The 22,852-nt window shown below is 40.2% G+C and overlaps 1 protein-coding gene across 7 annotated transcripts in view; it reads left to right on the top strand.

Annotated features, from left to right (window-relative positions):
• Window positions 1-22,852, top strand: part of fynb (FYN proto-oncogene, Src family tyrosine kinase b) — a 112,130-nt gene that overhangs the window by 39,479 nt on the left and 49,799 nt on the right. The window contains exon 1 of one of the 7 annotated variants that reach the window (XM_051960706.1): window positions 16,528-16,547. The exons of the other annotated variants lie outside the window; for them this stretch is intronic. The gene's annotated coding sequence lies outside the window, so the exon portion shown is untranslated. Of the gene's footprint in view, window positions 1-16,527; window positions 16,548-22,852 lie in introns of those variants that run through there. 7 annotated transcript variants of the gene reach the window in all.

Below are 22,852 nucleotides of genomic sequence, written 5' to 3'. Positions count from 1 at the left end.
TTTTTTTATCTACAAGGTAGAGGAAGAACAGTCTGGTGTCAAGCTCTTTTATCCTATGTATAAGCTATGAAGAATGCACGTGGCTGCTGGGTAATAAAACGTGCATCTGCTATGAGGGGAAGGGCATCGTAGCTTATTATGTGCTTTGCTGTGTAGTGCAAAGTAAGCTCTGTGTTCTTCTTGCTGTTATAGGCTTTATAGAAAAGAGAGGAGCAATGAAGATGACAAGCAACATGAGCCAGAGTCAAACTCATGTTTTGTTGTTTGACTCCAGGTCGGTCCAGTCATAGAAGTGAAGCTGCGAGGATGAAATGCAGAGAGTCGAGGCAGGACACAGAGGCCGCCTCGGCCTATTTATAGAATGAATGGTCGACTCGGCGTAAGACACTTCATCAGCAAAACTGCCTTCCTCCGAATGGAAGAACCGAGTGGTTATTTTCAGCATTTTGGGGCTGAGCCATAGTATTACACATCTCTCCTACAACATTGTTCTCACTGAGGTGAATGGAAACTTACCAAGGTATTTCTGAAGCTTTTAACCACATCCTGCAGGCAGTCGTGTAGTGATGATACTGAGATAGCTGTCGCGGCGTGTTAGCTCTCTGCTGGAGGCTCAGCACAGTGTTGCATCTTGTTCACATCTGCACATTTACAGGAAGGTGCATCAGCCACAAGTTGAAATGCAGAGTTGTTTTTTGTTGGTTTTGCCCTTTTTATTTGTTTGTCTTAGGTTAGGGTGTTTCCTTTTGATATTGTAGCTATAATAACTGGTCTTTGGTCTACGAGCCATTCTATTCATGTATGTAAATATGTACACAGATGAGCCAAACCATTATGACCACTCACAGAAATAAACAGGAACGTTTCAATCAAGGTAGTTTTTGTTTGTTTGTTTTAAGCCCCGTCCACATGAAGACGAAACGAGGTCTAAAAGCATAAGTTTCTTGCCGAATCTGCGTATCATCCACACGAAGACGGCGTTTTGGGGGTCTGTAAACGATCATTTTTGAAAACGGGTTCCAGAGTGGAAAGATTTTGAAATGCCGTTTACGTAGCTCCGTGTACGGGTGATCCGCTGCTTTTCAGAAACGCTTGCGTCATAGTTTCGTATCTTCATTGACACGCATGCGCCACACGCGGCCATGACAACAATGGCGGCGTACAGTGTAGCAAATGTGCTGATGAAGCTCTCTGTTTACAACTTTTGCCGCAAGTGCGCATGCCCACAGTTTTTTTTCTTCTGTTTGCGCATGTTTCCATCATATCATTACAGCGCCCCTAGAGGTCTGGCATGTGTTTTTACAGCGTTTCCATGCGTATCGAGTGCATTCGTGTAGACGCACACATTTTCTGAGACGCCTTCGTTATTTACGGCGATCGTTTTTGAAACTGTTCAGCGTTTCGTCTTCGTGTGGACGGGGCCTTAGTTTCTTTGCTCAGAATCTGATGCAAGTCATTGTATATTTACACCATGTTCTTAGATAACACACACTCGTAGTATTGTAGATTAGCTGTAGTACCTCTTACTATTTAATACTGTAGTAACGAGAAGAGACAGACACTTTTGTGTTACAGAGCAGAGAGCATTATAAGAATTTAGCTAGTAATGGAGCACCGTCATAGAGACTTGTATGAGGCCTACTGACTTCAAATCAGGTAACAAGTGTTAAATTAGACTTGAATGAAGTAGTGGCAGTGATCCTACATTTTAGTAAAACATCTGATGGACATTGTTGTGGCATTATTAATACTTCTGCATGATTTCTGCATCCTGGGTGCAGGAAAGATGGACCTTGGTGACTTTGACAAGGGCTAAATTGTGGCCAGATGTTTTAGTCGGAGCATTTCTTATACACCCACGTGAGGTGCTCATGACCAGCGATGATGAGCACCTACTAACAGAGATCCAAGGAACGACAGACCATTAAACACCGACTGGGTGTTGGGAGGTGTGTTGGAACAAGTCTGATGTGCGGCGGCTTCAATCCATCTTCGAGAATATGCTGTTAACGTCTTAGTGCCAGATACCACAGGGAGTCTTCAGAGGTCTTGCACAGTCGATGCGTCTGCAGGTTCAAGCTGTCTTGGCATCAGGCAGCACTGGTCATAATGATTTGGCTCATGCACGTATAAGCAAACTGGATGTGCAAGTGAAAGCATGTGCCTGGATACACTCCTCATTGTCTGCACAGCCTCCTTTCTAATAATGGCATTTGAATAAAAAGCGTGACCTTGACACCTCCGGTATTTGCCTTGTTGCCCTGAATGTTGACGACCTGAGGAAGTTGCAGCATTGCGCCGTAACAATGCTTTATTTCCTCCTGTTTCCTGTGGAACATGCAGTCAGCATTGCGGCAGCCTCAGGAGATGCTCAGTAATGTGAAGATGTCTTGACAGTCGAGCTTTCCTGTACATCTCACTCATCATAATGAGCTGGAAGGGACACTTGAAGTGTTGATCTGCAGGCTCAGAGCAGTCATTTCACTTTCTCTGGTTCGCAGCGTAGGACACGTATCATTACTTGATTCACATAGGAATAGATTCATGTGCATCTGACATTTCGGTTTCAAAATGTTCTCTCTGAGTCAGGTGACAGTATTACGTGTTGGGAGATCTTTTTGTATGGCAAAAAGAGGGTATTTTTTTACATCCCTTGGGTGTCATGTGAGCTGTATGTCCAAATATGGGCACTGCTTCAAAACTGACAAAGGACTTCGGCAAACGACACTGAGTTTGATGGTTAATTCAATTTCTTAATATATTTAGCTTGTTTATTTGGTCCATGATGGGTTATGAATGGCATTTTCATGAAGTTTTTATTGCAATCTTTTGTTCAAAATGGGATTTACTTGGACTGCGTGTGACATACTAAAATTAAAACTGTGTGGCCGGCCTTGTGAGGACTCTCTCACGGGTACATTTTCAGAGTAAATTTTTAGTATGTCCTCTGAGGTTGACACTGAATGTCAGTTTAGTCACTACTGAACCATTTGAGTGAGAGAATAATAGAGTGGATATATCTGTTTGCCTTACGTCTTGCTCCACTTTATTTCAAATGAAGACACAGTGATGTTGAAATATCTGCTTGCACAGTTCAAGTGTGTGTGAATTAATCGATGTGCTCCAGTCCCCTTTTGTACTGTGGAAGCTCCTCGTTCTCTGTTTGAGGGCTAAAGTAGCTGCTCGACAGTCTTTATGCAAATATGTTACATGGTAATGCAGATAGAGCCTGAACTTCAACACTCATCTAACACTGCAGCAGAATTATTCATTCTAGCTAGAACTTTGAGCTTTATATCTTTGCAGACCTTTTACATACAGCAAGAGCAGCTATTTAGCCCACCGAAAGAAAGGAGAAATCCCAAAACACATACTATGGGCTCTTTAAGTCTATGTGTAGAAATCTCATTTTTTGTAGCATCCTGGCTTGTCATCGTTTTGATCTTCTATTTGTCACAGGGGCTAGATTTGCTTTTTTAATTCAAAACTCAACATATTCAATTTGCCCGAAGATGCCTGAAGATTTGCATACAACTGCGCATGGAAGTCTTACTGAAAATATTAAGCACATTCCACATTTATTGATTTCATACTCATAGGAAAGGTCATTTTATTTATGGCATCAAGGTATTTAATTTTTCTTTATTATTCTGTACTTTATTGGCCTAATTAGACAAAAATATATGAACTGAAATAGTACGTTGGCATTTTAAAATGTCGAAACTTAATCAATCTAATAAAAAAAAAACATGTAGCTACCATTCTCTGAAAGGGGAAGGAGAAATGCGAAACCTCCCCCCGAGTGAGACAAGTGTCTGGTGCAGGCATATATGCACCTGAAAATGTCAAGATATCCCTCTAAGGGTGTTTATAAAGCCACTCCGAAGGTGTCTCCACTGTTTCTGTGCTCTTGGACTGTAACGCTGCCAGCCTGATCACTGGCTGACAACCTGACACAGCAGCTCAGTGGGTGAAGTGAATGACGAGCTGTAACATGCCTATTTACTCAATGGACTAAAATATGCATAAATATTTTTATCCAGTTGTCACAGGACATCTGTCATAGCATTTACTGTAAAGGATTAAATCATACAGTATGCAGCTAAAATTGAAATGATATTTAAAGGTGAGATTTCTTGTCTAATTCGATGGAAATGGAGCGCTTGAATGAAATCGAGAGATAATTGGTGGTTTCCTCCGAGCGAGCCGATTTCAATGAGGAGAGCAGAGGCGGCATCTTGTGTTGGTGTTGATTCATCCAGAGCCCAGGGGAAGGAAAGAGTGCGGGGGCTGCCAGGTCAAGTCCTGGACACAGCTGCATTATTAACAGAAGGTCAGCTTTCAGCACACGTCTGCAGGGCGCACATCAAGCAGCACACTCGATTTTTGTGCCTTTGGTCGACACGTTGTTGAGCTTGTAGGCCGTTTAATGAAGGTTCACAAGACTGCTCTTCTGGCGTCTACACTCTTTCTTCTTCTTATTGCAATGAAGCAGGGCCAGACCACAACACATAAGACACATCTGGAACAAGTTTTATTACATAAAAACATGTATAAGATACAGTATGAGAGCCTGTATATAGTGACATGAATAACTTGTAGGGCCTCACAAAAAAAGGTAATCTACACATTTTTTTCTTTGATGAATGTATAGATATTTAAATATACAACACACATAAAATCCTCTAAAATGGATGAGCTGATATTGGATTGGTTGGGGCACAGACCACAAATGCCATCAGTAGCCTTCCTCCCCATATTTCCTATTTTTATCCATTATAATTGTCCAACAAAAGCAAAATGTAAAAGACATTGAGTTCTTTGCATCTGAGCTCTCATTAATTCAAGGGCACAACTAAAGCAGCAAAGAAATTACACTTATTACTGTTTGTTCGCCACACTAAAGAAATGAACCGTGGATTCTTGTCTGGTGAATGTGCCTTGTAAGTTTCACGTTATATAGTGAATGAATTGTATCTTTTTCTCCTGTTTACAAAGGCTAATAGTGTCATGAGCCTGTCTGTACGTAAACAACAGTCTCCTGTAGTGTTAGCTGCCTGTGCAGCCTTGTACACTGTAGCCAGACAACAGCTGAGTGCAGCTAACAGATACTATTCAACATAACACAAAATAGACTACCACACGCTTCTGTACAGACTTCTATTGGAAAAACATGTACCTAAAATATAATGGCAGCATGAAGCAATCAAAAACAAAACAATGTGTGCATCTGATTAACTAGAACAGGACTGAAGGTGTAAAATGCAGTGCAAATATGATGACATACATCAAGATCTCTGCATCAGATCCTTTCGATTCTGTATGTGTAAGAGTGGGCCCCCGGGCTTGTCAGATTGAGATCTGTAGAGTCTACAGATGGAGTTGACACTTTAGGCCCTTTGCTATTTTCTTCGAGTTTGTCAGTGAGCAATTTTTGTGGTGACATTTTGTGCACTGTCCTCCTGGATGAGGTCCCTGTCATTGCCATAGTTGATGTGCTTCAGCTCCAAAAGACCACACTGACAGTCGGCATTGCTGACCTGGAACGCCCCACAAACTCAGTTGTCTGAACACTCTGATTTAGCCCTCGTCAGTCCAACACAGTGACTGCCACAGCTTGCTGTTTACCAAGCGTAATGCATTTAAGACACGTGCCATCATTACAAGATAATTGTTGTTCACTTCCTGTATGAGTGGGGAACATTTTTTCGGCTGTGGTAAAGTTGAGCCTTGGTGCAAAAATGGACTCTATGTTTAATTTGTATTATTTAATTATTTCTTAAAAGTTATTGTAATTGAATGTAGGGATGTCTCCTCCTCTCATGATTTAAGACCCTTACCATTTACTATTTGGCGATACCAAATACCATAACTGGATAATCTGCACTTAAAGTATTGTTGATTAGCTGTAGTACCTAGTTGTAGCCACCAGGTGCAACCTCTTATTTAATTCTGTACTAAGCAAAGGAGATGGGCACATCCATGTTTGCAAGTAGAGAGCATTATGGGAATTTAACTAGTAAAGGAGCACCATGATAGAGACCACACTGAGACTTAATGACTTCAGGTCAGTGAAGGAATGTTTAATCAAACTGTCACACACCAGGACAGCCTACATCTCATTGAATATCATTTGGCCATTTTCAAGTACCCCCTGATCACTGATGTGAACAAAGAAACTGGCACTGTTTTTTTGCGATACTCATCACTTCAAAATTCCCGTAATTAGCCCGGATCCCAGCCTTAGCTTCTGGCTCAAAACATAACTACTCATATGATTAATGTCAGCTCTAATGTCATACAAATGTTGGTACTCTGCTCCAACAGCAACTGCAGTGTGTCATGAAAAAGATAAAAGCCGGCACATATGGTAGCATACAGACTCATAATGACATGGTCAATTTTCTGAGTTATATTTAAAGCTACAGGACTTAATGAATTTGCAGGTATACACTTGTCACAGTGTTGATTGGCCTAATTATCTGATATTATCTCCATACAGGCCTGCCTCAAGCACCAATCTTTCAATTAATCCTTTTTCAGAATTTACAGTTCATCAACTGAGCGTTTGCCTCATGTAGCTTTCACTCCTTACAGTTTTACCAGGAAAAAGGATGGCTGGCTAACTGCCGGGCTAATCCCTGTCTAGAGGAAAATAATCTCCGTCTAACAACTCTGTCTCCACCTTGGAGGATCATGAGGTGGTTACTGTCATCCTCCCTGCTCTTCATCCCACCAGTGCTGCTGCTGCTGACAGTGAGCCGCCCTGACACAATGGTGTCACGGCCGACCCCGCCCAGCTGGAGTCTGACTGATGGGAGCAGGGAGTGCAGAGGCTAGTGCCCTTCTACGCAGTATGGAGAGAGGACTATGAGAGCGGGAGGAGAGGATCATGGGAGCAGACATGGTTGAGGCTCGTGTTGTTGTGATCCGGGCTCAGCCAGCAGGAAGAGATGTAGACAAGCATGTGGCCTCTTCACTTCCCCCAGCGGAACCACAGACGAGCCGAGCGGCAGGAGGAACGGTTGTTCCAGCTCTGACAGCTCGCAGCTCATAATCCTAACCGGGGAGGAGATGCTGCAGACTGGAATGAAGCATATACATGGGCATTAAAAAATGTAGTGTATACATTAGTGCCTAAACTTGACTGCTGTCTCATCCTCTTTGTGCTTTGTGGCTGTTTGCAGGTGAAGGTACAAAATTCCACTAAGAACGTTGTGAAAATGTGGCTGCAAAGGTGTCAGAAAAAGTCTGCCTCAAAAAACGCTGGAATACTGTAACCTTATAAAAACTGTGAGAATAATGTCACATATCTGTAAAATAATGATGTTTATCAAGGATTGAAATACAGTAGAACTGTAATTTTCTGGTCACACACTGTGAAAGAATGAGTTACTTTTTGTCAAAATATAAATTTTTGATGTGAAAATTTAGAAGAATCAGAACACAACAGTTGCAAAAATAATTTACCATTATTCAGGCCTTGATATGCGGAATTATTCTTTCAAGTAACAGTAATTATCTGTAAAATAATGATATTTTTAACCAATGTATATACAGAAAAAAATTTGTCAAATGTTGTCATATAACCGATTTTTTTATGTCAATGTTATTTGCAATTTTGGCCAGTTTTTAATGGTTAACTAGTAAATAAAAACATTTTGTTCTGTGATTTTGCTAGTTATTATCTGTGATTTAACAAAACAGGGAAAATCAATGAAATACCCATGAATTACTCCAGAAATCAGTGTTAAAAAGATGTTTTGCAACACGAGAATTTGTCTCCAAGCTGGGAAGCTAGGAGGTGACCTGTACAGACTGAGGAGCTCATACTGAGAGAATAAAAGCAGGCTAGAGTCTATTATTTTTAATGAAGGCCATTGAAGCATCCTTAGGCAGACCTCCTGCAGGGACAAGTGCTACAAAAAAAAAAAAAAAAAAAGCTGTTAAAACAAGATCATCAATCCCAGATCCTTTGCTTTCCAGACTCTGCTCCGCCTATCCTCTTTAAAATATACTGGAACCAAACGGTGTTGGAGATGTATTACAGGAAATTCTATATTTTTTTTGCAGTTTTTAGCTGTATTTTTTTGATAATTGACTGTTATATTACAGGTTTTTCCTGTTTTGTCAAATTACACATAATATCTAGTAAAATCACGGAAAATATATTAATTTACATGTTGACTGTAAAAAAATCTAACTATATCCACATCAAAAAATCTGCTTTTTTTTCAAATAGTAATTTTTTTAACAACATGTGACCATAAAATGATGCTATCATCAGCTAATACTGAAATTATTTTATGGATATTCGTCATTATTTTTTGCAGTTTTTACGCTTTTTGATTGTTAGAGTATTCCACCATTTTGTAGCATTTTTTTTCAGGAGCATTTGCTGTCTGATTTCCACACTTTTTTCATTTTTTTTAAAGTATAGTCTTTAAATAACAGGAATGCTGACACATGGCCAAACTGAAGAGCTTAACTGTTTAACTGGAGTGGCGAGTAGAAGCTACTCATGTGTGGTGAAAATATGTTTTTATATCCACTTTTCCTCCTGTATTAACTTTGTCCCAAGGTCATAAAACATTTCCTGCTCTTGTAAAAGAGCCATTCGGTTTTCAGGCCAGCTAAAAGCTAAAAATAGCCCTGCCCAAGTTTTCCTGTACAATCCCAACCGGCTGAGGTGCTTCTGGTCAGCTGTGTGTGTTTTTCCTTTGCTAGCCTGCTCCTCTGGAAAAGGAGAGACTGCTCAGTCTCATTATGTTTAGAACTGCCGGGCGGAGGCTGCCCCGGAGGCAGCGGGAGTATTTCGGGGAGGCGGGGATCACAGCTGCTGCAGCAGTGGTGTTGTGTCGGCAGCATTTCTTCTGTGATGTGCCAGATGACCTCAGTGACCCCACGGCATGAAGCCAAACCTTCCTGAACAAGGGCTGCCCTTAGAAAGTCTGAGCTAGCTCATAGTCTAAGAGAGTCATCCTCCTGTTTCATATGCAAAAATATTCCATGAACTGTATGTGTTCTAAAATGAATAGTTGTCTGCTTTGTATTGTGTGATTGAAGTCGTTTTTACATGTTAATGAAGTGCAATTTACAGGATACAGAAGTTTGCATAATTATATCAGATAATATAATTATATAAATACTCATTTTTACTCACAAGGAATGTGATGGAGTTATGTGATGATCACCATACGTTTGTCTGTCTCTCTGTTAGCAACATTGCTAAAAAACGGACAAACAGAATTGGATGAAATTTTCAGGGAAGGTCAGGAATGACACAGGGAGCAAATGATTAGATTTTGGCACTGATGCAGCTTATAGTCTGGATCCACAGATTAAGATTTCTGTATCATTGCGAGATAGTGGCACGTCATCACTGTAACTATGACAACAAGTGAACACTACGTCAGCTGCCTCCTGACAATCACATGATTGCAATCCTACTACAAATCGACTGCTGCGGACTTATCAGCACTTATCCGTCTGAAATCATACAAGGAACAATTGATTAAATTGTGGGCGTGTTTCCGAGTCCCATCAGTTCACGCTGCCCGCTACATATTTAGATCACGCAATTCAGTATCCATACTGAATGTACACATACATAACTCACACCTGTGATCAGTGCGACATCATTTTTTATTAAAGATTTCATCTGTCGGAAATGATACGATGACTGAGCAGCCTTGGTAGAGTACTTCACTCTCTGAATACTTTTCATGTTAACATTGTTTCTATGGAAAACAGTAACTATGCCACATTTTATATAGAACAAAGTTGACTCATACAGATATTTTTCTTTTTCCTTTATGTATGTACAATATGTTCAATGCAAACTACGACCCAGTGCCATTTAGTTCATTTAAACAGACTCACTGAAATTGCAGGATTTTTGAATGTGACTTTTATGGCTGGAAAAAAATTAATGGTTAGCACAGTTTGGTCCCAGAAATGAAAATTGTTAACAGATAATTGAGAAAATCATAGTTATGTCCATTTCTTTATAGAGCACATTCAAAATGCTGGTAAAAGGGCTTTTCAAATACATGTAATTAGAGCAGAGAAAATAGAGATGACTGATAATTTCACTCTAATTAAAACATATTCTGGGTGATGCCTCTTTGTACGGGTACTTACAGTCATTTCTGAATTGTTTTTTCAAAAAGCAATGTAATTTGTTACAAATAAAAGGAAATTGTTTTTAAAAATACTTTTTTTTCCTCTTCCTATCACTTTTCTATCCACAATCCTAATTCTATCCAACTAGCCCTTGTCTCCTCATCATCAGTGAACAGTGATTAATGATGTAGCCTCACAGCAGCTGGAGTTGAGATGAGAGGTGAGGCAGCAGAGAGTAAAGTTCAGCCGATAAACTGGTCGCTGAGGCTCAAACATTACGGTTAAATTGATGGGTCAACTGCAGCGACCCGACTCTCCATCAGGAAGCTGCTGACACGTTTGTCATATATATGATGCATTCAGGAACTTGCAGCTGTGGTGCTAATTCGGTAGGTTGTGGGCTGCGTGCCTGCACTCTTATAGCTTGTGAGCATATGAATAAAAAAAGGAGGCGGCGATGGAGAGAGAATGTGTTGGTGTCCTTACACACTATAAAAAAAGTCTTCTAAAGATTCAGAGAAAATCTACTAACAAAGGTGCCAGAAATAATGGGTTAAAAAGCTGAAATACTGTACTAGTGGAAATAATGTCAAAAAATGTAAAATAATGCTTTTAGTGGACTTGATTGGCCTGTTTTTTTCCTCTTTTTTTCCTTTATTCTTTTTTTTTTTTTTACAATTTCCACTCCCATTTTGAAACATTAATATGCATACGGTTGACAGAACATATGCGTATTTTCGTTTTAAATAGTGGCAAATACCTGTTTTGTTTTTGACTGATGTAATACACTAAAACTGACATTCACACTTTTTACTTGGTTTTTACAGTTCACATTTAAATTAATTATTTATTGATGTCACTTTACGAGATACAAAACATCTTCCAAAAAGCAATTTTTAAACTTTATTGTGTATGATTTTTCTCAAATTACGACTAATATTTGTAAAATAATGATGACATTTTTAGCTGATTTAATACAGTAAAACAGTCTAATTTTATTTTGACGCACTGTTAAAGAATGCATTTATAAAGTTATGGATTTTAATTGTGGACAATATTTACAGTTTTGGTCTGTTTTTACAGTCAATGTTTAAATTAATACTTTTTGTGATTTTACAAGTTAGACCAAATCTTGATATACATACTTTTGCTTTCCAATAAAAGAAAACATGTAAAACAATGATATTTTTGCTCATTTAAAACTGTAATTTTGTGGTCACACATTGTCAAAGAAGAATTCACCACTTTTTTTTTTTTTTTTACAATTATAGTGTGAATTATTACTTTTTCTGTGACTTTGCTAGTTATTATTATCTATAACAAAACAGAGAAAGGCTATAAAATGACAGTAAATTGTTCAAAAAATTAGTATTATTTTTTGCAGTGTATCTGACTGTGTGGTTGTGTATGAGTGGCTACCCTTGACTGGCTCAGGCCTGTTCCTCCTCCATCCTAGCGATGTTGCCTGCCACCGTCATGGCGGCCTGCTGGGAGTGCAGTGACGAGGTTTTCCACCGGCAGAGAGTCAGGCCCAGCGTGAGCTACTCGAAGCCCATCATTAGCCTGCTCTCTTTGTCAAACGCTTTTCTGTTTCATCGCCCGCCGCCTTCCCTTCCACCTCCTGTCGACTCTCTCCTTCACTTCTTCCACTCCCCCTTTAGACCAGCCACTGTTCTTCCTCCTCTGTTTTCTCTAATCATTTTCTACCTCATTATTCCTTCATGCAGACTTCCCTCTCTCTCTCTTTCTGCATCTGTCTGTCTATTTTGGTGTTCACCCTTTACCTCCTCATGAAGGGCACGGCATGAGGACGATGTAAAGTGAATAATTATTTCTCCATGTGCTTCCTGTGCTGCAACAGGGTGAGAAATGGCAGGTTTGGTTGTATTATCAGTGGTCATACTGGGTGTAGAAATAAGTGGCACTGAGAGTTTTTTTTTTCTGCTTGTGGGTGTTGCTGCACAGCTGTCATGATAGCCTCCTCCATTTTGGGCTCTGGTTCTGTCTGTTCCCTCAAAGGTCAGCGTTGTCAAGACAGTGCAACGATTCATTAACGGCATGAATTTGCAAATTTCCTTGGCTGTGGGCTGCAGTTCTATTCATGGATGTCACACTCTTAAAAGCACATCAACCTAAAGTGATCTTTTTGTATTAACAGAGGGCAGACAAATTAATGTTAACAGTTCATGGAAAAGCACTTTGATGTGACTTTTCAAATCAACATGAAACAAATCATCTGTGAACTTCAGGAAAAACAAACAAAGCAAAGCTTTAAAGCTGCTCTCAGCATTTTAACAGTGGGGGAAGTCACAAAAACTCACAGAAAAATCTGCAGCTCCCTTCAACTCTCCAGAGCCTTTTAGTCACTTTCAGCTCATTGTTTTGATATTGACAGCCTACAACTTTCGACAGGCTGCTCAGAGAAACGAAAGTACACACCAAACAGTAAGACAAAACTGGCAACTAGCTGGTGAATATGGTTGAGCATTAAACAGCTAAAGAGTCAGATGTGTTCCTAAGGAGTTGGTGGAGACTAAAATGGAAGTGAGGAAAGAGTGAATGGTCACCATATATTTGTCAGGTGACCAGCAACACATGTGTAAATGTCATAGTCTGTATATAAAGATGGTCAAACCCTCTATATCATCATCTACGGGTTTCCTGATAAGCGACTTTAAAGCACAATCTAGTAGCTCCAGTCTTTGCTGTCTTGGCAGCTTCTGACTCCTCAAAACACCTGGCTAATTTAATTCATCTCCTGTACAGTTGAGAGTGAAATTAACTATAGAGACCAAATCTGTTTTCTGTACCACACAATAAATAAGTATATTTCTGCTGTAGATTTGCACATTTTAATATTGGGGTCTATGGGCATCGACTCACTCTTGAAGCCAGCCATTCAAGGACCTGCAGTTTTTGGTACTTCGAGCATTAGCTTCATTTTTTAATATCCAAGACTGCTTATTCTGCCCTGAATAGGTTTCAGAGAGGCATGGACTTAATTGCTAAAATGTGTTTTATACTATTATATGCAGAAATAGATGACGCTTTTCTTTTGACACTGTAAAATAGAGGAAACAGGAAATGGTAAGTGGGAAACAGGAAGTAGAATGCTAAGCTTTGGAGAAGGTATCATGGCAGCTGTGATTTCTGCCATTTAATCCAAGTCAATCTTGCTTGTGTGTCCTTTAGGAAGGAATGGCTGCAAGAGTTTATTGTTCGTTACACATTAAGTCATCAGTGTTGATGATTTTGTGGATATTTTCTGAATGTAAATGATGATAGAAATGTAACTCTTTAAAAATAGCAGTTCAGACTGAACATCTGCAGTCATACAGTACACTTACCTGCTTCCCTTTTCATTGCCTTTTTGCTTACCTGTTATATACTTAGTGCAGGGGTCGGCAACCCGTGGCTCTTTCAGCCCTCTGTTGTGGCTCCCTGTAACTTTGGAAAATAAATTGTTCTGCCTTTCAGGCATGTTTCAATGCATTTTAATATAGAGAGTTTTATTGTAAAATTACCGCTCTTATTTTGACGTGTCACTCCACCTAATGTGCTGCTGGGGTTATCCCCTGGGACACGAGAGCGCAAAGTTGATGCAGAGAGACAACATGAAGCTTCCGATTCCCACACGTTTCATGTCTGTTTTTTGTTTTTGTTTGTTTTACTCCTGGAGAAGCAACGCCTATAGTTTCATATCATTTTGTACTCAAGAATGGCAAGCCTGTATATTAAAGCTCCACTCCAAGAAAGACACGTCTTTGAGTCAAAAGTACTCATGAGTACTAAGGTAAACTACGGATAATTGTCTTGCTCAGTATCTACTCTTTGAAAGGGTAATACACGTTACTCAAAAGAACACGGCTTGATGGGATGTTCAGCATCCAGGCAGCAGGTAAGAGAGTCAGAGGAGTGTCGTCTTGGAAAATAGGGCAGCGACTTACCAGAGAAAAGTTATCAGCTGAAGATAAATAGATTTTACAAGTTAAATAGACATTCGCAAAATATTGATTTCCAGCTAACATTACGTAACATATGAGGTCCAGGAGCAAAAATGACATTAACCAAGTAAGATAAATATTAGTGGTAGGACACAATTTAAAAAAATGAATCTGTCTAATTAGAGGCTTTGTAATTAATTAATCACGACTGATTAACAAGGGCATAGAGATAAAAAAAAAAAAGCTATATATGCAGTGTTGTCTTCATTTTAAATGCCAAAAGGATTTTGCGGTTCCTGGTGTTTTCTTTTCTGTGGGAAACGGGTCGAAATGGCTCTTTGAGTGTTAAAGGTTGCCGACCCCTGACTTAGTGGCTCGCAATGCTAACAAATGGCTAAATCTTTTATAGTTACTTGTTGCTCACATAGCAATATATTGAGTGTATTTGTTGTATTTTCCTTTTTTAGTTTCACTCCAATTCAGTGTTGTCAAGTTGACTTGCCTGTTGACTGTGAAGTCAGTGAAGGAGCAAGATCCCAGTTTATCTATGTTTGTTTTGGAAGTACAACGCATAGAAAGAAAAGTACACTGCTGCTTGGTAAATATGCAACCGCTGACTAAAATAGTGAACCATATCTGCTTGAAAACGTGTTTTTCTGTCAGTTTTATGCTTCAAACCTGTCCCTTACATAACCAAAAAATTAGCTGTTTATTATTCGTACTATATCAACACCAATATAAACTCTTATTTTGTCAGATATATACATAATATGCAGCTTTTTGCTTGTTTTAAAGTCACACATTTAGATTTATTGTGCACAAATGTTATTTTCTTTTAAACAGGAATACTCCTCAATGATTCTTTTCTTTTCATGTCACTCATGTTGCTTTTTATTTCCACTCTGTATTGCCCTGTTGTCATACCCTGTTGTGACTGTCTTATTGTGCTGTTCTGAGCTGTAGCCTTGTACTCTCTGTGTGCACTGCTCTTATTTTCTGCTCTCGGCTGAACTTCGACCTCCATGACATGCATTCAAAGGAACAGACTGAGGTTAAAGGAATAGTTCAGCCTTTGTAGTCAACTCTAGAGGTGCTTGTAGCATAATTTTGACATTGAAAGCCTCTCTGCTATACTATGCTCAGCTGCTCTCTGGCTCCTGCTTACTTAACACTTCAGTTGCTGTGTACGATTGTTCATAATTTTTTTTTTACATATTTCTCACCACTTGGGACGATTATCAGGGCACTAGTGTGAAGTAGAGTAAGGTGCTGTAGTTTAATAGACGTGTGCTTGTCAAGGATGGAAGCAATTTATTCGTCTACCTTTCTTGAAGTCATCCTCCTCATGCAGACAATCCCACCGGGGTTTGACTTCAGCCCTGCAGTGTCCAAAGGGAAGGAAAAATTAACCCCTGAGGGAAGGTACCCTCCACCTCTTACTCCTTCAGCCCCTCAGATCCTCCTCCTGCCTCTCCTGCTTTTAATGAAGCCCACCCCATCACCGCCCCATCAAATATAGATGCAGCCGGGAAGCATCTCCCTCAGCGGCTGCCCCCCAAACACCACGACATGCCTTCAGGCCTGCACAACCACCCTATGAATTATTCACCCAGGCGCATGGACCTGGGCGTGCTTCTGGTCAAACCGCCCTCCTTGCCAACACGCTTCTTTATCCCCTGTCTTTTCTTTAACATGAAGGGCAGGTGAACAACACCTTATTTCTCATTGAGTTAATCGATTTTCATCCAATTAACTCTTTTAATCATGCTCTTTACATCTTCAGATGCTTCGGGTCTTTGGCTCCAATTAAAGAAGCTAATGAATTTTGTCCACCCAGTGTTATATGAATATCTCTGTGCGTTAACTAATTATGGATCCGACTCCACTACTGGTCATGTCCTGCTTTGTAATTGGATTTTCGCCAAGCGTTTATTGATTTCATGTTGCAAGTGAATGAAAGAGGAGGAGGTGCTCAGTCTGATATGAATCATGAGAACGCATGGAAAACTCTATAGCATTAGCTGCTTTGTCACCATTTGATTTTGACCAAAGAATTCCTGTTGCCTTATGCCAAAGTGTGTTCATTTTGGAGGCTGTCTGCAGCGGTGACCAGCGTTAGGCAGTGATTTAGTTGCCTGCAGCCTTTTGGGATGAAGAGAGAGAGCAAACGGCAAAACAGCCCCTACGGCAAGCAGGTGGCGGCTTTTTTCTGCGAAGGAGGAATAATTAATCAGCAGAGAGGGCCGTGTGAAAAGGAGGGAAGGAAGTGGGAAATAAAGAGATGAAAGAGGCTTCAGTTCAAAGAGAGCAGTCAGTGATGAGCATGGTCCTTACTGGGCCTGCACAAGGCTGTGGAGGAAGGAGTCGGACAAACGGGGCTTACAACTGTCACGGCTGTCTTTAGAGAAAAGCAGATTGCATTCAGCGTGGATCCAGTAATCTGATTGCTTCAACGATTGTTGTAATTGATTACAGCTGGTAAGAAAACAGAATAATTGAATTGTAGAACGTGGTGTTCTTTGGATTATCGCAGAAGGAAAAGAAAGGGTTTTAACAGGGGTTGGTTCAGACACAAACCAGGTTTAGACATTGCTCTCCATCGCAATTGTCAAAATGCTAAAAGAGGGGATATATTCTGGAACAACACCTTGCTAAAAGATGTTTTTTTTTCTTTTAGTTGTCTCTGTGTATGTAGGGCTAGGTATGATTTTGGAACCTACTAAAAGCTTATGTTTGTAGCTCTGACTACGCCTGGCTAGAGACCGTACACCTGCATGCATATATTTGGATGTTTCTAGTCAGCTGGGAGCCAAACAGCTGGTGAACGAGCCAATGATTAAGCATGAATGAAATGCCTCTCAGTTACCTTGTTTTCACATAACTGTCAAACAAACTTTTAAAATGTTGCCAAAAAATTAGCTTTTATTAGCTCCTTTGGACCGAATAAGCAAGGCTGCATAGTTTCATCACAAGGTAACAATACAGACCATGTTACACATGACTCTAGTAAACAAAAAAAAAGTTTGTCAAATCCCTGAAAACCTTCAAGAACAGTAAGAAAGACAGTACTTTGGACATCTGTGAGATCAGTCTTCAGAAATTGTTACCGATCACAAATGTTGTCATTTTTCTTGTCAGCTGGTATCGGACATGTTTTGGCTAACAGGAGATGAAAACAACAAAAGAAGCACGTGTTTGTGTCCCACCTAACAGTTGAATGGATAATTGTTTATCTGACCGTTATTTTTTCCCATAACAGCAGACCTAAATAAATAAAGCAAATGTAGAGGTCTACAAATAAGAGTGCAATATATTAGATTTTGAACACAAATACGGTATTAACATAACAGTGAAGATCCACATTTATGTTAAGCTATCGTATAGTCGTAGCCTGACTTAGCATAAACTGAAGCCACACTCCCTTAGTGTGTGTTGTAGGGCCCACCCCTTTGGTCCTCGCACTTATAACACAATAACAAAAACTTCCAACACTACAAAGTAGAAGTAAAAATTCAGTCCATCATTTAGCCAGAGCCTTAAACATGCAAAGAATGTAAAAGCAAAATATTTTGTTACTTTCCTAATTTATGTCCATTTAGTTCATTACAGCTCAGTGGGAAAGTTTCTACTGCTTTATCTGCTTGTTCTTCACCTGTCATGTCTGTTCTGCTCCAGTCTTTTTATGTCTGTTTCCACATATAGGCCCGCTCCGGTCCAATAGGAAACAATGACAGCAAGTTGTTGCAATGCTCAAATGTGATAATAGTTGTCATTATTTTTGTCTGGGGTGCATCTGACTTTACGCATATTTAAAGAGTTACATTGTCATTTATTGCCACTGTCATCCCATTTAATCTGCCTCTAATCAGAATCAAAAACGCATCTGAACCACCTACATCACACTGTGTGTGACCAGCTGCAAAGCTAAGCCATGTTCCCCTGAAAATAGACTTGATCCTTCCTCCAAAGATTATCATTTAACAACAGCACAGGAACAGCTTTCCATCCGGCTCAGTGGGATCAATATATTTGTTTCCCTCATATGAAAGCCGATTCGGTCTGCCTCTGCCAGTCACGGGTTATGTAAAGAGTCAAAATGTGAGCGGCTTGTGGTCTCAGTCGGTGCTGGCTGCTGCTGTGAGCATACAAGATTAGAGATGCTCTGCAGTCTTGCACTGAAGGTAGCATTGTCGCCGCTGTCGCCTGGCCTCCCGCCTTCGCTGCGTCCTGTCACTGATGATTACAGCATCCATTGACGGAGTCGTTGTGGCATGTGTGGCTGCATGTGTGAGCTTTCTATTTCACTCTCCCTGCGGGTTTCATGACTTTGACATGGGTCAAACCAAGTTGATTACAGAGAGCACAGAGGTCACGGTGCACTCCTTTTCATCAGTGTGCATCTACCTTGAGCACATGACTCCACAATGCATGTGTTAGAATGCAGTGGGTATTTTTTTTCCCACGTAATCACAGTTTTGGGGCTGCTGAATGACACTGACATTTCAGAATTATTAATAATAAAAAATACACAATTTTACAATAATAATATGCAAAGCAAATCAAACACTTGAAATGTGGAGATATTAAAAACAAGTCACAGAATGCAAGTATGAGATTGCACAAAGGGAGAGACAGAGCGTTCAGTTTGAAAGGCTCGTCCTTTGTATAGACTTGTTATCATGTTTGGTTTATAACAAACACACACACAGTCACACAAATAACACAGTTATATTTCTCTCCTTCCAATGCCTCCACTTCCTGTGACAGCCTCTGATTGTGCTGACGGGCATTTCGGCCTCTTGTCTTCGCCGGGGTGCCATCTGAAGGATCAGTCTGTAATTATGTTGAAAGGGAATAGTCACGGTGTGTCAGTCAGTGTGGGGCTGCTGTTCTAATTGGTAGACAAGAGGGTTTCTCTTAGTGGCTGCACTGGCATTAACGAAGACCTGGACATAAATGAGTGTAGCACTCGATTTGTGAATGCTGTAATCTTGATAGAAAAAGCTTCATGGAATGAATGACAGCGTAACTACAGCGTGAAATAGTAATGCTGCCTCTACAGCTGAAAGCTAGGCAGAATTATTAAGAGCATTTAATACATACAGTGCATTCAAAACAAGCAAGCAAGTAAACATTCAATTCTGTGCTTGCTCTTTAGAGTGCAGCACTTTTACATATAAATAAATACTCATCACATTCAAACCAAAACAAGTTCACACAATGCTGATTAAGTCTGTCAGCATCCAGTAAATCTCACTGTATTTCATAGTGTAATGGAGATTTTTAGTTGGTTCGTTCAGCAATGCTTTTTATATTCACAAGCAATCCTGAGAGGGTCGTGACTGTTGAGACGGAGTAGACTACAGCAGCTCGGAGTCTAGTGGAGCCTATAGCAGAAACACCCAGGAAATGACAAAGAAAAGTTTCAGATTGAACAGACTGAAAAGAAACTAGGAACGTCAAGGAAGCATTGTAGTCCAAAAAAAAGAGTGACTTTGTGGCCAGCCATACGTTGTAAGCAAATGTCAACAGTGTTTGTGTAAATTATTCTCACTACCAAACAGGAGAAACCAAAGTTAAGCCCTTCAAGTTTATTATGATAGGGCAGCCCTGTCTCTACAAAATGATGTTCCTATACAACTAAACAGGATTCAATGACATTTTTAAGAGAGCATCAATTTGTTTTGAACTGTAATCTGACAGAAATTGTATTGTCCTCAAAACATTATCGAGAATTTGAAATCTGATTATATTGAACAATTTTGTTGTATAGAAATGTTATTTTGTGGGGATTATGTTGGCCGGGAGGACATGGAGTGAGCTAGCATTTGGTTAAATATAAATCCTTTGAAATCCCTCGAGAGATCTAATTGGATTTAGCAACTTCAGGATTATTAAATTGTCATTACCCATCGTAGTTTAACCAGAATTAGCATGTGGAAACAGCAGTGTAACCATTGTAGCCTAGGTGTCCCGATCTCGAACCACATCCTCCAGCTGCTCCTGAGGAATCCTAAGATGTTCCCAATCTGGAAGGGATTTGGAATCTAGTCTTCTTTCAATTGGACCCACCCAAAATACCTCCCTAGGAAGTTGTCCCGGTGCTGCCCTGCTTGCAATGCAGAGGAGCATTGGTTCTACTTTGAGCTTGAATCCTATTGTCTGAACTCCTCACATTATCCACAGACCTTTGGGGGAAACATTTTAGCCGCCATCTTGTTCCTTTCAGTCACAACCCAGAGCTCCTGACTACAGATGAGGACAGAAGCGTAGACTGATTGGTAAACTAAGAGCTTCACTTTGAGGCTCAGCTCTCTTTTCACCTTAGATGACCAAAACAGTATCCACATCTCTGCAGATTTAGCGCCTATGTCTGTCGACCCTTACTCATGAACAGGACCTCTAGATACTTAAGTCAATGAGCTTAGAATATTGATATTTCCTAAAAGTTGAACTACAGATTGATATGATGCCACCAGCAGGGCAGTTTCTCTAGAGAGTTATCACACACAGTCCACTAATGTTGGGAGAGTAATGTTCCTTTTCTCTCACAATCAATATTTGACCGTTGACACCAGCTCACAGAGAGCACATTAACCGAGCAGCAGCCATTTCCAAAGTAGCACAAGCTGACATAATGTGTCATTTTGACAGTAAGACCGATGGCTAAAATGAAAATAAGGAGCGTTTAAAGATTTGCAGAGCATTTTAAAAGCATCAAATGTACATATTTTGGCAAAGTAGGAGCTGATTCCACAAGAGAGGCTCGCTACTGAAATCCTACCATTGTAGAAATAGGAGACCGCATGTAAAGTAGATATTTAAAATAATGCAGATTTTCATTCTCATATTGTATACAATATGATAACTACAATATCTACAATAACTAAATGAATGAACAGTTCAGGTAGTGTTGGCACCAGTGCAACAAAACAGAGTAGCTGCGAGAAGAATGAAGAATTAAATCATTCTAGGATGAGGAAAATAACTAGACAATCTATGAAGGATGCTGCAGAATTTATTTCACCCAACACTATGAAAATGTGAGACAAGAGCAACAACGTAGACTTACAAATGAGACTGAATATAGAAACTTGTCCTGAGGTGAGCCTCAGAGGAAAGGTCTTTCTGAGTTCAAAATGGAGATGTTTTTATCACTAGCCAGCATGAGTGTTCAGCAAATCTCATGAAAATAAGCAGATCAGCTGATTTTTTTACCTCAAAAATATGGCATGAGGATGATTCTAGTGGAAAGGGATCATCCTCTGGGGAGCATGAGTATCCAGCACACGCTTTCATAGTCATATTTAGCCTGCTGACTGAGTCATTGTCGTGCTGTTTGGTTGGGTTTATTCTTATGTTTCCGGCAGCTTGTCATGAGATTGGTGCGTGATTATCTCGGTTCAGTGTGGTTATTGTTTGTCAGTGACTCTGTCGATTTGGTAGAAGACTGAGGCTCCTGTGATCCACCACTTGTTTATTGCTGCTGCTAAGAGGGGAAAGCCCACACTTCTCCTTCATTACTCTCCTCTCTGTCCACACACTTTGTCACACTGTGAATAAATTTCCTGCTCCTCACTGCAGTCGGATGAGAGAGAAAACAGAAGGAAAGCAGGGGAGAGAAAGAAAAGGGCAGAGAGTGAAATATATTTTCAAGTGACAGACTCGAGCTGAAGGCCAGACCGGCACTTTGTCTTCCAAGGAGAGGCTGGATTTATTGCCCGTTGTGTGTGATGTGCCATTCCAACACAGTTATTTTCATGGTTGTTTTGCACGGAAACAATTAAATGGCATTAATTCCACTGGGACTACGCTAAATTGGGTAAGAAAGGGGTAAGCAGCTGCTTAGATGTTTACTACTCTTTATTTAAAGTCCCTCTTTGGTCGTTATTTTAACATATAAAAACTCATTTCTGACTATCATAATTATGCATTTAGAAGTTTTTCCATGAAAATAATGCAATCTCGCTTGAAAATGGCTTGGCTCTTTTATCATTGCCTCAATACAGATCTAATAAGTCCCTGCTTCTACCTCTGCTCACCTCTCCCCGATCAAGTACACCAGCTCTCCTATGACTTCACTCAACTACTGTAAAACTACCATACGATGCAGAATGACAGATTATTTCTAGTATTGAAGTAATTCAGCTGCACATGTTTGAACCACAAACCAATTCAGATGTACAATAATGATTCAGAAGTTTGCATTTTTGAGACTGTTGTCAATATACTGCAGTTTCAAGGTGGAAAGGTTCGTCTACGGAACTGACTGCTTATGTGATGTCTAGTTCTAACATTTAATTAAAGCACCATATGGACACGTCAGCAAGGTAAAATAACTTGACTTTTGCTGGAGGGGGTCTTTAATCTGTGTCATGCGAGTTCCCAACAATTTTAGGTAACCCTGTTCCAAAAGTACTCAAAAACTTTATTTGGCTTGAAATTCTGTGTCATTATCCACAGTCAGGTAGTCTGTCTTTCTTTTAAGCTTTTTTTTAAATGCAGTAGTTTAGTAGCCTAGCCTCGCTAGACCCATGTTTTTGAAGGCACAAGGGTCTAGGCACGCTCGACAGGGAGGGAGGCGGGCTAAAAGGTTGTCTATCAAATCACTCTGCAGCAATTGGATAGGTATACAACCATTCAACGCAACGAATAGGCTGACGTAGTTCCTAGAGCACCGGCGGATTGTGGCTAAGTCCCATTAGCTTCCCAACCAGCGGAGCCGCGGAGCCAACTGGTATATTAAGGATTTGCGATATCCCGTCGGCATAAGTCCAAATACG

This window comes from Acanthochromis polyacanthus, chromosome 16, assembly GCF_021347895.1.
Source record: "Acanthochromis polyacanthus isolate Apoly-LR-REF ecotype Palm Island chromosome 16, KAUST_Apoly_ChrSc, whole genome shotgun sequence".
Taxonomy (NCBI): domain Eukaryota; kingdom Metazoa; phylum Chordata; class Actinopteri; family Pomacentridae; genus Acanthochromis; species Acanthochromis polyacanthus.
This window is presented reverse-complemented; position numbering and strand designations above follow the sequence as displayed.